Source organism: Neovison vison, chromosome 10 (genome assembly GCF_020171115.1).
Source record: "Neovison vison isolate M4711 chromosome 10, ASM_NN_V1, whole genome shotgun sequence".
In the NCBI taxonomy this organism is placed as follows: Eukaryota; Metazoa; Chordata; class Mammalia; order Carnivora; family Mustelidae; genus Neogale; species Neogale vison.
The window spans coordinates 43903209-43916524 of NC_058100.1; the positions used below are offsets into that span (position 1 = coordinate 43903209).

A 13316-nucleotide genomic window follows, 5' to 3' on the forward strand; every position below is an offset into this window, starting at 1 on the left:
AAGTCACCCCGCCTGGGGTTCTTTGGCACAGCACCCCAAGCCGACTGAGACATTCCCATGGTGTTCTCTCTGCAACATCTCTACTCCTCGGTTGAAAATGGAGCTCCCAGGGGAAAAAGCCTGAGTCCCTCCATAGCGGCTGAGCCCAAGGCCAAGGAGAAGTGTGAACATAAGTCCAAAAAGGTATGTGCTTGGCTTCTGGCTTCCACCAATGACAGAGCAGCTTGGTCACACCACTCTCCTACAGACAGCAGTTACAAAATTTGGACAAAATACTTAAAAATTATGTGAGAGCACTGGAGAAGGATCAAAAGCAGGCGGAAATGAGAACAGTCGACCCTGGAAGGAAAGAAAATGAATCTGACCACATTTATAAATTCGCTTGTTCTGCCGGGTGGCAGTGGACAGAGTTTAGGGCGGGCAGAGCAGGCAGAAAGTTAAGGGGAACTCTGAAAGGGATGGGGAGGGTGAACCCCCAAATCTGTAATAAAATATGTTCAAATTCTTGGCTGGAGACCCCAAGGGGCCCAAGAGGAAAAGCAGCAGTTGGAAACATGAAGAAGTGAGTGGAGATTTCAGCGGCTGCTAGTAGAGGGGAGCCAGGAGTCCCGAACTTGAGTCTCATGACATTAACTGCCTGCTAAGACAAAAGTCCCTCAGAGGGCTGTAAAAGAATCCAGAACATCCAAAATGTCCCATTATCACGTTTTCTGTTGAATCAGAAATCAATAAACATGCAAAGAAACAAGAAAATGTGACCCAAACTCAATGGAAAAAGTAGTCTATAGAAACCAAAGGCAACTTGGTGAGGGTTGCCGGAGGGGAGGGGGGGTGGATGGGATGGGGTGGTTGGGTGATGGACACTGGGGAGGGCGTGTGCTATGGTGAGTGCTGTGAATTGTGTAAGACTGATGACTCACAGACCTGCACCCCTGAAGCAAATAATATATGTTAATTTTAAAAAAATCATGTAAAAAAACAAAAAAAAGAAAAAGAAATCAAGGCCATGATGACCCAGATATTGCCATCAGCAGACAGGAACTTTATAGCACTTGAAGGAATTAAAGGAAAATATATAGATAAGGAATGGACGAAGAGGAAATAGAGAAACAGAAACTATAAAAAAGAACCAGGGGCACCTGGGTGGCTCAGTCACTTAAGCATCTGCCTTCAGCTCAGGTCATGATCTCAGGGTCCTGGGATCATGACCCACAGGGATTTCCTGCTCAACGGGGAGCCTGTTTCTCCATCTCCCTCTGTCCCTGCCCCTGCCTCATGCTCGCTCTCCCTCTCTCAAATAATTAAAAAAAAAAAAAAAAAGAACCAAATAGAAATTCTAAAGCTGAAAAGTAATGAAATGAAATGAAAAATTCCCTGCACTGTCTTAATAGCAAAGAAGGCAGAAAAAAGAGTCAGTGCAGTTGAAGTTAAATGAACAAATGTTAACCAAGTTTAAAAAAAAAAAAAGACTGAAGGAAACACTGAACAGAGACTATCTAGATAACTGTGGGACAATATTCCACAGTCTAACAACATCTACTGAAGAGAGAAAATGGGTTACAAAGAGTACGTGAACAAATAATGGCCCAAACGTCCCAAAATTGGAGGGAAAAAAACATCAATTTGCAGATCCTAGAAGCCCCATCTATGTCAAACAGAATAAATAAGAAACCGTTCCTAGGCAAGTCACAGTCAAACTACAAATGCAAAGAGAAAAAAAATCTTGAAAGTAGCTAGAAAAAAAAAAAAAAGGACAAATTACATACAGGATATTATATCTAATGACAAGTAACTTTTGATCACAAATAAGGGAGGCCAAAGACAATGGAACATCTTTAAAGGGCAGGAAGAAAAAAAATTCTGTCAACCCTGAATTAAATTTCGGCAAAACTAACTTTCAAAAACTGAAGGTAAAGTAAAGATATTCTCAAACATAAAAGCTGAAAGAATTCATCGCCAACACATCTGCACCACGATGCACGTTAAAGAAATTCTGAGAGCCAAAGGGAACTAACACTAGATAAATTTCAAACATACAGGAAGGAATAAAGATCACTGAAATGCTAAATACGTAGGTAAGTATAAAAAGCTGCTTAGGTATTTTTAAAACATAAGACTACTAGAGCAAAAATTATACAACATCATAAGGTTTATAAGTTGCAAGAGGGCAACCCCTTCAGGTCCCCTCCCTCCTTGGGAGTTTTGTACTATCACTTTTGCAATCGCTCAAGAAATCACTCAATAAACTTTGCTTCGCTGCCCCCCCCCCCGCAAAAAAAGGCTGCATGAAAGAAATACAGAGAAACAAAAAAAATACATGAGACAAACAGTAAACTGGTAGAACCAAATCAAACCATACGAATAGTTACATTAAATGTAAACAGACTAGGGGAGGATCCAAGATGGAAACATAGGAAGACCTTGAACTCATGTCCTCCCATGGTCACGTCAATTCTACAACCAGATATAGAACAATTCTTCCTGAAGAAATGATAGAACAGCTTCTGCACAACAAAAGACAGAGTCCTGGCACCCCTCCCTGACAAAGCAGAATACAATAGAGGGGGATAGCACTAAAGGACCCTCAAGCAGATTCACCTATGCTGGGGCACAGAAAAAAAGCTGTGGTTTAAAAGGCTTAAATGACTAAAGGTGGAGGAAACCCATTCACTAACCAGGGTGGGAGTCGGGGGGATTCCAAGAATTTTCTCTGGGGTCAGAGGTGCTGGGAAGCACCACTGTTTATGCTGCCCCTCCACTTTGGTAGCACAGATGGGAGCAGAGGCTAGACGCTCAAGCCCACCTACTGCCTCAGTGAGCTTCAAACTCACTTCAGCACAAACCAGCTCTAGCCATATTCTCAAGGTGCCCCCCAACCCATGCCTGCTCAAGCGCCATGTGGCCCCAGCATGGCACACCCCAGACCTCCATCATTTCTCACCACCAACTTCAGTGTTCCCTGCCAGGATGCTTCCTGCAGAGAACACGCAAGGACCCCTAGCTGGCACCCAGTACAGCTCCGGTCAGCCAGCCAAAGCTACACACAGGCAGGCATACACAGTCTGTGCAGGTAAGTTCCTACATGATGTCTATTCTTTCAAAACAAGGAGGTAGCTGTTTCACCCAATTCATGAAAACACAGAAGATCAAACAAAATGAGCAGACATATAAACATGCTCCAAACAAAAGAACAAGACGAATCTTCAGAAAAAGAACTAAACAAAACAGAGATAAGCAAAATACCTAGTAACAGTCATAAAGATGCTCACAAGACATAGAGAGGAGTGGATGAGCTGAGTGAGAAATTCAACAGAGACAGAAAATGTAAAAAACAACCAACCAAAAAACCAACCGACCAACCAACCAACCAAACAAACAAAAACCAACCAGAGTTGAAGAATACAGTAACTGAGATGAAAAATACAGGAGAGGACATCAACAGCATTTTAGCAGATGCAGAAGGGATTAGCAATCCAGAAGAAAAGATAATGGAAAGTACCCACTGAATAGCAAAAAGAAAAAAAGAATTTTAAAAATTGAGGATGGATTATCAACAGATGAATGGACAAAGATGTGGTGTATACACACATACATACACACACACACACACACACACGTATACAACGGAATACTACTCAGTCATCAAAAATGAAATCTTGACATTTGGAATGACCATGGATGGAACTAGAGGGTATTATGCTAAAAGAAATCAGAGAAAGACAATTATCACATGATCTCACACTTATGTGGAATTTAAGAAACATAACAGGATCACTGGGGAAGGGAAGGTCAAATAAAAGAAGCCAAAAATCAGGAAGGGAGAAAAACTATGGGACTCTTAATCATAGGAAACAAACTGAGGGTTGCTGGAGAGGAAGGGACTGAGAAGATAGGGTAACTGGGTGATGGACATTAAGGAGGGCATGTGATGTAATGAGCACTGGATATTATGTAAAACTGATGAATCACTAAACTCTACCTCTGAAACTAACAATACGCTATATATTAATCAATTGATTTAAATTTAAAAAGTGGGATATAGCTGTCATAATATTAAAAATCTTAATTTTGAAAATATTAAAAATCTTAGGTGAAAAAAAAATTGAGGATAGGTTACAGGACCTCTGAGAAAACTTCAAGTGTACTAACATTTGCATTATGGAGGTCCCAGAAGAAGAAAGAGAAAAGGGGCAGAAAACCTATTTGAAGAAATAATAGCTGAAAAGTTATCTAATCTGGATAAAGAAAGAGATATCCAGAGAGTCCTAAATAAGATGAATTCAATGAAGTCCACAAAAGACATAGTAATTAAAATGTCAAGGATTAAAGATAAAGAGAAGGGCACCTGGGTGGTTCAGTGGGTTAAGCCTCTGCCTTCAGCTCAGGTCATGATCTCAGGGTCCTGGGACTGAGCGACATCAGGCCCTCTGCTAAGCTGGGAGCCTGCTTCCCCACCGCCCCCCACTTGCCTCTCTGCCCACTTGTGATCTCTGTCTGTCAAATAAATAAATAAGATCTTAAAAAAAAAAAAAAAAGATTGGGACGCCTGGGTGGCTCAGTTGGTTAAGCGGCTGCCTTCGGCTCAGGTCATGATCCCAGCATCCTGGGATCGAGTCCCGCATCAGGCTCCTTGCTCAGCCGGGAGCCTGCTTCTCCCTCTGCCTCTGCTGCCCCTCTGCCTGCCGGTGCGCTCACTTGCTCGTGCTTGCTCTCTCTCTCTCTCTCTCTCTCTGACAAATAAATAAATAAATAAAATCTTTAAAAAAAAAAAAAAGATCAAGAGAGAATCTTACATTTTTGAAAGATTTTATTTACTTATTTGATAGAGATAGAGCACAAGCAGGAAGGTGGGGGAGAGGGAGAAGCAAGACTCAATCCCAGGACCCCAGGATCATGACCCTAGCTGAAGGCAGACACATAACCAGTTGAGCCACTCAGGTGCCCCAAAGAGAGAATCTTAAAAGCAGCAAGAAAAAAACAAAAAATTACTAACAAGGGAAATCCCATTAGGCTACCAGCTGATTTTTCAGCAGAAACATTGCAGTGCCATGATATATTCAAAATGCTGAAAGAAAAAACCTGATACCAAGAAAACTCTACTGAGCAAGGTTATTATTCAGAATTGCAGGAGAGAGAGTTTCCCAGACAAACAAAATTTAAAGTTCGTCACCACTAACCTGGCCATTAAAAGGACTTCTTTAAGCAGAACAGAACATAATCAGAAGATTATGAAAGGAAAAAATGTCATGGGTGAAATTAAATATATAGTAAGGATAGTAGATCAATCACCTAGAAAGCTAATATAAAAGTTAAAAGACAGAAGTAGTAAAATCAATTATATCTAAAACATTAGTGAAGAAAACCACAAAATAAAGGTGTAAACTATGATATCATATACATAAAAACAGGGGGAGTAAAAACTTAGTGCTTTTAGAATGTGTTCAAACTTAAACAATCATCAACTTAATATAGGTTGCTATATACTTAGGATATTATATATGAACCTCATGGTTACCACAAATGAAAAATCTGAAATAAAAACACAAAAAATAAAGAGAAAGGAATGCAAACATAACACCAGAGAAAGTCATCAATCACAAGAGAAGAGAGCAAAAGAAGAAGGAACAGAAAAAAACTACAACAACAACCAGAAAACAATAAATAAGATGGCAGTAAGTACATGGCTATCAAAACTTTAAATGTAAGCAGTCTAAATCTCCAATCAAAAGACTGAATGGATAAAGAAACAAGACCTATCTAAATGCTGCCGACAATAGACTCATCTGAGACCTAAAGACACATAGACTGAAAGTGAATGGATGGTAAAAACATTTACAGTGCAAATGAAAGAAGAAAAAAACAAAAACAAAAACCAAAAAAGCCCCCCAAACTGGAGTACCAATATTTGTATCAGACAAAAATCAGAACTTTAAAACAGAGACTGTGGCAAGAGACAAAGAAGGGCATTACATAATGATAAAGTAATCCAACAAAAAGATATAATAATTGTAAATATCTATGCCCAACACTGGAGTATCTAAATGCATGAAGCAAATATTAACAAACAAAAAGAGAGAAATTGATGGTAATATAGTGATAGTATGGCATCTTAACACCCCACTTACACCAATGGATAGATCATCTAGGCAGAAAATCAATAAGGAAACAGTGTCTTCAAACAACACATTAGACCAGATAGACTTAACATATATATATAAAACATTCCATCTGAAATCAACAGAATACACATTCTTTTCAAGCACACACAGAACATTATCTAGGAAGGATCACATTCAGTCACAAAATAAGTCTCAATAAATTTAAGAAGACTGGAATCAAATCAAATATCTTTTCTGACCACAAACTGTATGAAACTAGAGATTGATTACAAGGGGGAAAAAAAAACCTAGAAAAAAGCAGAAACACATGTAGGCTAAACAACATGCTACTAAATAACAAATCAGTGAATGAAGAAATCAAAGGAATATTTTAAAAAATACCTGGAAACAAATGAAAATGGAAATACAACAGTTCAAAATCTTTGGGATGCAGCAAAGGCAGTTTTAAGAGAGAAATTTATAGCAATACAGGTCTACCTCAAGAAACAAGAAAAATCTCAATCTAACCCTACACCTAAAGAAACTAGAAAAGGAGGAACAAATGAAACCCAAAGTTAATAAAAGGAAGGAAATAATAAATATCAGAGCAGATATAAATAAAATAGAAACTAAAAAAAAATAAAAATAGAAAAGAATCATGAAACCAAGAGCTGGTTCTTTAAAGGATAAACAAAGTTGACAAAACTTTAGCCAGACTTATCAAGAAAAAAATGAGTGAGAACTAAAAAAATAAAATCAGAAATGAAAGAGAAATTAAAACTAATACAGAAATTAAAAGGATTATAAAAGACTACTACAAAAAATTACACACCAACAAATTGGACGACCTAGAAGAAATAAATTCCTAGAAATATACAATCTTCTAAGACTGAATTAGGAAGAAATAAAAAATCTGAACAGATTTCTGTTCAGATTACCCTGACACAAAAACAAAAGACACTACCAAAAAAAGAAAATGACAGGCCAATATTCTTGATGAATGTAGATACAAAAATACTCAACAAAATACTAACAAATCAAATTCAACAGTACATTAAAAAGTTCACTGACCAAGATCAAGTGGAATTTATTCTAGAGGGATTTATGCAAGGATGGTTCAATATCTACAAAGAAATCAATGGGATACACCACATTAACAAAATGAAAGCTAAAAACCATATGATCATCCCAGTAGACACAGCAAAAGCATTTGACAAAATTCAACATCCATTCATGATAAAAAAAAAAGTCTCAACAAAGGGTCAGAGGGAATATACCTCAACATAATAAAGACTATATATGACAAACCCACAACTAACATCATACTCAAGAATGAAAACTAAAAGTTTTTCCTCTAAGATCAGAAACAATACAAGAGGACCATTCCTGCCATTTTTATTCAACACAGAAATAGAAGTCCTAGCTGCAGCAATCAGACAAGAACTAAAAACCATACAAATTAGAAAGGAAGAAGTGAAACTGCCATTTTTTGTAGATAACATACTATATATGGAAACCCTAAAGACTCCACTAAAAACCATTAGAACTAATAAATGAATTCAGTAAATTTGTACAATACAAAGTTAACATACAGAAACTTGTTGCATTTTTATATACTATACAGAAAGTAGCAGAAAGTGAAATTAAGAAAACAATCCAATTTATGATTGCATCAAAAAGAATAAAATATCCAGCAATAAATTTAACCAAGGAAGTAAAAGACAAGTTCTCTGAAAACTATAAGACACTGTTGAAAGAAACTGAAGGTAACACCAAAAAGTGAAAAGATACCACACTCATGGGATTGGAAGAATGAATACTGTTAAGATGTCTATATTGCCCAAAGCAATCTACAGATCCAATGAATCCCTCTTAAAATACCAATAGTATTTTTCATAGGGCTAGAACAAATAATACTAAAATCTGTATGGAACCAAGAAAGACTGTGAATAGCCAAAGCAATCTTGAGAAAGAACAAAACTAGAAGTATCAAAATCCCAAGCTATACTATAAAACTATAGTAATCAAAAAAATAAGGCACTGGCAGAAAACAGACAACATGTCAACAGAACAGAGTAGGTAGCCCAGAAATGAACCCATGTTTGCATATGGTCAATTAATCTACAACAAAGAAGGGAAGAATATATAATGAGGAAAAGACAGTCTCTTCAACAAATGGTGTTGAGAAAACTGGACATCAATGTGCAAAAAATAAAACTGGACCATTTTCTTATACCATACAACTTACATTGTACACAAAAGTACACTCAAAATGAAATAAAGACCTAAATGTAAGACCAGAAACTATAAAACTCCTAAAGGAGAACACGGTCAGTAATCTCTTGGACACTGGCCTTAGCAAACATTTTTCTGGACCGGTTTTCTTATGCAAGGGAAACAAAAGCAAAAGCAAACTATTGGAACTACATCAAACTAAAAAGCATTCACAGAGCAAAGGAAACCATCAACAAAATGAAAAGGCAACCTACTAAATGATATATCATTTGCAAATGATATATCTGACAAAGGGTTAATATCCAAAATATATAAAGAATGCATCCAACTCATGTATCACCCCCCAAAAAATCAGATTTAAAAAATGGCAGAAGATCTGAAAAACAATTTTCCAAAGAAGACACCCAGATGGCCAACAGACACATGAAAAGATGCTCAACATCACTAATCATCAGCGAAATGCAAATCAAAACCACAATAAGATGGCTAGTAGCAACGAGACAAGAAATAACTGTTGGCAAGGATGTGGAGAAAAAGGAACCCTCATGTACTGTTGGTGGGAAAGTAAGCTGATGCAGCCACTACAGAAAACAATATGGCGGGTCCTCAAAAAATAAAAAATGGAACTACCATTCCACTACTGGGTATTTACACAAAGAAAACAAAAACACTAATTCAGAAAGATAGGTGCACTCTGATGTCTACTGCAGCACTATTTACAATAGTCAAGATACAAAAACAACCCAAGTATCCAACAATAGAGGAATGGATAAAGAAGATGTGGACTACTACTCAGTCATAAAAAAAGAATGAAATCTTGCCATTCACAACAACATAGATGGACTCTATTATGCTAAGTGAAATTAAGTCAGACAGAAAAAGACAAATACTAGATGATTTCACTTATATGCAGAATCTAAAAAACAAAACAAACAGAAACAGACTCACAAATACAGAGAACAAGGTGGAGGTTGTCAGAGGAGAGAAGGGTGAGGGGTGATAGGTAAAAGAGAACTAAAAAGACAAAACAAAACAAAAAAGGAACTTCCTGGCAACAAGCTTCCCACAAGAACATTCCCCTTGCAGAGGACCTCCTCTATGCCTCCCTGGAGGAAGAGAAAAGAAAGCATAAGCAGCAGCGCCTGGTACAGAGCTCTAATTCCTACTTCACCGATGGGAAATGCCCTGGATGCCATAAAATCACTGCCGTCTGTAACCATGCGCAAACACAACAGTTTCCTGTGTTGGCTGTCCTGTGGCAACTGATAAGGAAGAAAAGCAAAGCTTCCAGAAGGATGCTCCTTCAGACAGAAGCAGGACTAAAAGCAACCTGAATCAAAATGAGTAAAAAACCATTTTTTTTAATTAAAACACAAACACATATTTTAAATTAAAAAAAAAAATACAAACTTCCAGTTTTAAAGTAAGTTCTGGGGATGAAAAGTACAGCATAGAGAATATGTCAATAACTTTATACTGATTTTGTGTGTGGTGATGAATGGCAATTTACTGTGGTAAGTACTGTGTACTACATACAATTCTTGAATCACCATGTTGTAATGTGGAACTAATGTATTGGTCTATAAGTAAACTATACTTCAACTTAAAAAAAAACGTAAATGGACTAAACATTCCAATTAAAAGGCAGTGACTTTCAGCCTGGATTAAAAACAGGACCTAACAATATGCTCCCTATAAAAAATGGACTTTAAATCCAAAGATATAAGAATATTTGCTTTTAATTATTTCATTTTATTTAAAAGCACAAAAGCACAGGGGCACCTGGGTGACTCAGTCAGTTAAGTGTCTGTCTTTGGCTCAGGTCACGATCACAGGGTCCTGAAATCAAGCCCCAAGTTGGGATCCCTGATCAGAGGGGAGCCTGCTTCTCCCTCTGCCGCCACTCCCCCTACTTGTGCTCTCTCTCTGACAAAGAAATAAAATCTTTAAAAAAAAAAAAAAAAAAGAAAGAAAGAAAAACAACCCACCACCACCATCGGCACAGAACTATCAAAGGGTCTTAGGTTAGAGAAAAGTCCTTCATTCTATTCTTCTACAAACACGACTCGAACACCAAATCTATGTGCAAGACTCTGTAGTAGGGGCTTCAGGGAGATGCCAGGAGAGGACGACTGACAATCTGTGCTAAAAGTGCCACAAAACTCAGAAGGACAAGAGGATCTAAACTGCGAGATTACATTTACTTAATGTGAAGTACAGGTGTGGGGAGAAGGGCAGAGATCAGCAAAGGCTCTGTGGAGGTCACACAGCCCTGTGCCCAAAGCACCAGAAGGACTCTGATGAAGAAATAATTTGGAGTTCATTATTCATTTTTTCTAAACTGCAAGTCCAGACCTCCAGCCAAGGGGTCCCAAGCACAAGCTTTAGTGTCAGAGATTTAGGCTCCAGCTCTGCTCCTGATGACCCCAAGACCCAGGACAACTTACTTAGGTCTCCTGTGCCTCACCTTCTTCATGTGAAAAGGAAATAATCATTTCAATTTTATAGGATGCCTAAAAGGAATGAGAATGCTGCAAAATGCTTTACAGAGTGCCTGCTTAATGCATTCATGTTACCAGAGAAATGGAATGTGCCCTCTACTCCTTAAAAAACAAAGCCTTCACTGATAAAGATAGCAAAAATGAACACCACAGCCCTACCATTTCTTAATAATGATAAAATAAGGGGGGGGGAAATGCCAAAAATAAAATGGAGAAGCAGAATACAGTATCTTTCGTGTAGCAGGCATGTAATGTTTCCATGCCTGTTAGATGGTTGGATGACCCGAATGGCAGAGGAACGAAGTCTTGCAGGGCTAGCTAGCTACCTTCCACCTGCAGGAGAAGAGCCGTGCACCCCAGGTCCCTGAAACTCTAAAGCAAATGGAGTCCCTTGCTATTCATGGCCAAATATTTCAGAAAGTTTCTACATTACATGGAGTGTAAGTTCCCAGAAGTGTCTATGAGGTTCCTTCAGACAGTAAAGAAAAGGGTGCGGGAGGCAATGGATGCGGACAGCCACATAGAGAAGTGAGGAACCAGGAAGCCCGAAGGAAGCCCCTGGGCACTGAGCGGGAGCCACCATGGAAGGTGGCAGCTCTAGTCCTCCAAGAGGAATTACAGCAAGACTCTTTTTCAATCTGTGTCTCTGATTCGACTTTTACTGCTTATTGTTATTAGGGACAGTGTCAATTTCTGCTTCCTGGTGGCTCTGCCACCTGCTCGCTCTCCACGCTTCTCTAGGACTGTGCGCCACTGTACCAGCAAAGTCCCCCTCCCAGAGAGTATCCGGGATAAGGGAAACTGTCACACACATCACGGGACCCTGTTGTCCTTCATCCCCCGCCTAGAGGTGGCTTCCCTTTGCTCAGGCACCGATTCCTGATCAGCCCCGCGTAGCTGGGCTGCAGGGTCACAAGACCCAAAGTGTAGTGGTCTGTGTACACACAGACCTACCCACAGCTCTTCTGCCTGGAAAGCACCCCCATCTCTCGTGGCCCATGTGGGACCACAGGTTCACTTTTCAGATTTTTTTTTAAGTAACCGCCACACCTGACACGGCACTTGAACGCACGACCCTGAGGATCAGGAGTCGCATGCTCTTCCGCTGAGCCAGCCAGGTGCCTCCCACAGGTTCACTTCAAAACATTATAAAGAACGTGTATTGCACCAGGGCCTGCGAATTGTAGTAGCAACAGGGACCAGCTTTCAACATCCGAACGAGGTTTGAAAAAAATCCTAAGACAAAACTGAAGGAACTCTAAGTATAACATCTGAATAGACTTTTTAAGAGTTGGCAGGGACCTAAAGGGCCACGTGGTCCAAACCCACCCTCTATGCAGTGATCCGGGTCCCAGCGTCTATAACTGGCAGAGGATGAGAGCCCCGAGGTCCCGACTCCTAGCACAGCAGCGAACAGGAATACTCCGTTCCAGTCACTAACAAGGACAAAAGAAGATCTGATTGAAAGAATATAATTTCTTGACAAGTAGAAGCTCGAGACATTTCCTCCCGGCTAAGCCACAAATCAAGAGGAACAGTAACAGGCATATGCGGGCAGCGATTCACCCTATGAGAAGCCACATAAACATGATTTGAAATGTTGCACTTTCATGATGCCTTTGGTTAGGGAAAGAGGTGAATCCCCCCCACTACAATTTCTTGAAAATTATTAAAAAAATGAACTTAAGACACAAAAAGATCACATGACAATTTGCATCACTTGGGTTTTTTTGGTAGAGCTATTTGGACAAATCACTCTTGTGGGAATACTGTCCAAGGGGCTCCTCTGTTTCAAAGAAGCCGACGTGAGCTCCTCTCCTGGCCTTGTCTTGATCCACGAATCGGCATGAAGCTAAATAAAAACTGTGAAACTATTTATCATCCACACACGCCGTGGCACTCCAATTCTGCAATAAGACACCATTCTGTCTTACCAGTTTAAAAAAAAAAAAAAGTGTTGGGCATTTGTCAAAATGTCCCATGCATTCTGCGGTTGGAAAAACCAAACATTGGCTTTTCTGGGGCAAGCTGGATGAAGGGGTTTTAAAAGTATACATCTTTTTTTTTTTTTTTTTAAGATTTTATTTATTTGACAGAGAGAGAGATCACAAACAGGCAGAGAGGCAGGCGGGGGCACGGGGAAGCAGGCTCCCTGCTGAGCAGAGAGCCTGATGCGGGGCTCGATCCCAGGACCCTGAGATCATGACCTGAGCCAAAGGCAGAGGCTTAACCCACTGAGCCACCCAGGCGCCTCAAAAGTATACATCTTTTATATGAATGCAAACTCATGACAATAGACAGTCAAAAATAATGCACGAGACTTTCTTGGGAAAGGTAATCTAGGAGTTTTACAAAACCCATGACAGTACTGCTTCCAAAACCCAGACTTGCCCCAAAATGTAAGGGGGTATGTGGTGAGTAACTCAACTTATGAAAACACAGTGGGACTTTTATTCCCAGGAAGGGGGAACTGGTTGCCCAC

The 13316-nt window shown here is 39.4% G+C and overlaps 1 protein-coding gene and 1 pseudogene across 3 annotated transcripts in view; one reads left to right on the forward strand and one right to left on the reverse strand.

Annotated features, from left to right (window-relative positions):
• The window catches only part of PACC1 (proton activated chloride channel 1), a 46045-nt gene that overhangs the window by 13980 nt on the left and 18749 nt on the right, over positions 1-13316 (reverse strand). The window lies entirely within an intron of this gene.
• On the forward strand, positions 58-9656 carry LOC122918762 (annotated as a pseudogene).